Source organism: Prunus dulcis, chromosome 1, assembly GCF_902201215.1.
Source record: "Prunus dulcis chromosome 1, ALMONDv2, whole genome shotgun sequence".
In the NCBI taxonomy this organism is placed as follows: domain Eukaryota; kingdom Viridiplantae; phylum Streptophyta; class Magnoliopsida; order Rosales; family Rosaceae; genus Prunus; species Prunus dulcis.
In genome coordinates, this window is record NC_047650.1 from 12880121 (window position 1) to 12883251 (window position 3131).

Genomic DNA, 3131 nt, shown 5'->3' on the forward strand with positions numbered 1-3131 from the left:
CCGACCTGGCCATGAGGCTTCTCTTTGAAAAGGTCCGGCGCCTGGAGAGCGAACAACATCGCAGCCATCAACTCCTCTGGGCAAAACCACGACCGGGGCCCTTTACTGAACGTATCCTCCACTACCACCAGGAGAAAGATATCCAACCACTCCGCATCGCTTTCTACACTGGCACGGAGGACCCTCTCACCCACATCCACTCCTTCCAGTCTGCCCTTGGGTGCAAAGGCCTCACTGATGAAGGCATGTGCCTCCTCTTCCCTTCCACCCTCAGCAGCGCGCGCCCTGAATTGGTTCTATAGACTCCACCCCCGCACCATCAACTCATTCGATAGTCTCAAGCAGACGTTCCTGGATCATTTTATGATCCAGACTGATCGCCTATACTCTGCCGACGACTTATATATGCTTCGGCAGGCTGAGGACGAACCCCTTCGGGAATATGCAGCTCGGTTCAGTCACGAATACTCCCGCTGCCCGGATACTAACGACCGCGCTGCCTTCGGTGCTTTTAAGAGCGGCCTCCGCGAGTCCAACTTCCGCTACCTGGTTCATAGCAACAGTTGGAACACATATGCAGAGCTAATGAAACAGGCAGCGATCCATGCTAAGACTGAATACTTCAATTTCAAGCGTGGCCCAGCCAACCTGGCGCGCAACACTTTCGCCGATCCTCCACCTGCTTCAGCACCCGCTTCAGCCCCACCTCAGCACTCTACCCCTGCCCCGAGTACCCAGGGTACCCAACAACATAAATGAAAGGATAGCTACCAGCATCCCTTCAGCAATAACAAACGTGGCAAACATGACAACCACCACCACTCTAGCGGAGGCAACCCTCCTAAGATTGGTGATCGGGCCCCTCTTCCCTTCACACCCAGGCCCAGGTTCGAGGTTTTTACTACCCTCAACACCACATATGAGAACGTCCTGGTGCATGAAGCCTCTATCATCTCCAAGCCACCCCCTCGAAGACCATCCAACAAGCCTATGCCAAACACGGGGGTCTTCTGCCGCTTTCATCAATTTAGCGGCCATGACACCGAATCTTGTGTTGCGTTGCGCAACATAATTGAAGGGCTCATCCGTGAGGAGAAGATGGACAACTATGTGCGCAACATACCGCCCCTGCCTAACCCTCACCAACGACAGATCAACATGATCTCCACCATCAGTGGAGGTCCTATCCTGGCTGGCACCTCCAACAATTCCATCAAACATTATGTCCGCTCCACCTATGCGCATCAAGTCTTCAGCACCGAGAAGAGACGCTTACCGAAGAGCCAGAGGTCTGGCTGGGCCCCCATTACCTTCTGCGAGGAAGAGGAGCGTGGTGTTATCCTCCCCTATGATGATCCACTCATTATCCGTGCTGACATTTCTAACTTTGACGTTGGCGTATCCTGGTGGACACTGGCAGCTCGGTCAGTGTGATGTTCGCTGACGCCTTCAATGAACTCCAGGTCCCATCTCACCTACTCGACCAAAGCATCACACCCCTTGTGAGCTTCTCGGGTGATGTGGTCCAGCCAATTGGCAGCATTCATCTCCCTATATCAATTGGGGCCGCACCTCAGGGGACGACGATCACTACCCCCTTCCTTATCGTCGATTGCCCCACAGCCTACAACGTCATCCTCGGTCGCCCAGCCTTAGCCCAAATGAGGGCTTTTATTTCCACGCATATGCTGCTATTGAAGTTCCCTACACCTAATGGCCCAGGCAAGGTGCGCGGCGACCAACTCGGGGCCCGAAGCTGCTATGCTTCAGCAGTCAAATCCACCAATCGCCAACATAGGAGTGAAGCCCTTGCGGTAACCCAGGCTCCCGCCCCTCCCCAAGCTGGCACAGAACCACCTGAGGACCCAAGGGAGGAGTCCATCACACCACAGGCCGAACCTATGGAGGACCTGGAACTGGTTACCCTTCATGACGACATCCCGGATCGACAAATCCGGATCGGCACCTCCATCTCGCCAGAGCTTCGCTCTGACCTGGTCGCCTTCCTCCGCCTCAACTCCGAAGTCTTTGCATGGTCCTACAATGACATGCCTGGCATATCACCAGACATCACATCCCATAGGCTTAGCGTCAATCCTGCCGTCCGACCAGTCCTACAGAAGCGTCGCGCTTATGACCCCGAGCGCTATGAGGCCATGAGGGCGGAGGTGGATCAATTGAGCAGCACCTCGGACAGCCCCATCGGACACCTCCTGCCGATCGGCAAACACTCCAGCTGCTGCGCCGAAGACCACCAACCCAGCCTCGCCAAAGCAGCCTGCCGAAGGACAACCCAGCTTTTGCCGAAGCAGCCTTGCCGAAGGACAACCCAGCCTTGCCGCAGCAGCCTGCCGAAGGACCGACGCTGTCTCACCCCGACGTGAACCAGCCGCTCGGCCTTGCGACACCTACCGAATCTGCGCAACAACAACTCGAGCAACAAGTCGAAGCTTTCCTCCCGACAGCTTTCTCGAAGCCTACCTTAACTGCGAACTCAAACTTGCCGAACGGCAAGATAAGCAATCCCAAGCTTTTTTCTACTCCCAATCCCAACCCTACCGTAACTGCCGAATCTACTTGCCGAACGGCAAGACATAACAATTCCAAGTTTTTCTACTCCTCCCAATCCCAAACCCTAGGCCCAAACCCAATGTACAAGGTCATTGCTCAAGCCCAATATCACAATGAGCTATATTGCCAAAGGACCCAACTCCAAAACCCTACTAGTGCCAAGGGGAGCTAGACCCTTGCCGAACAGCAAGGGCCATGGAGGAAGTGTGGAGAGTCCAAAATTTTCAAAGGACCCGGCCCCTCGAAGGTCTAGCTCCCGAAACCAACAAAAAAACAAAAAAAAGAAAAGAAAAGGGGCTAGACCCCTGCCGAACGGCAAGGGCCATGGAGGAAGTGTGGAGAGTCCAAAATTTTCAACGAGCCTGGCCCCTCGAAGGCCTAGCTCCACACCAAAAAAAAAAAAACTAGACCCTTACCGAACGACAAGGGCCATGGAAGAAATGGAGATCTCCCGAAATTCTCCAAAGACCCGGCCTGCCGAAGGCCCAGCTCCCCAAAAAAAAAAAATGGCTAGACCCTTGTGGAACGGCAAGGGCCATGGAAGAAATGGAGATCCCTCG

General features: G+C 54.6%; 1 pseudogene; it reads left to right on the forward strand.

Annotated features, from left to right (window-relative positions):
• Nucleotides 1–1433: 1433 nt before the first annotated feature.
• Nucleotides 1434–3131, forward strand: part of LOC117614203 — a 3962-nt pseudogene continuing 2264 nt past the window's right edge.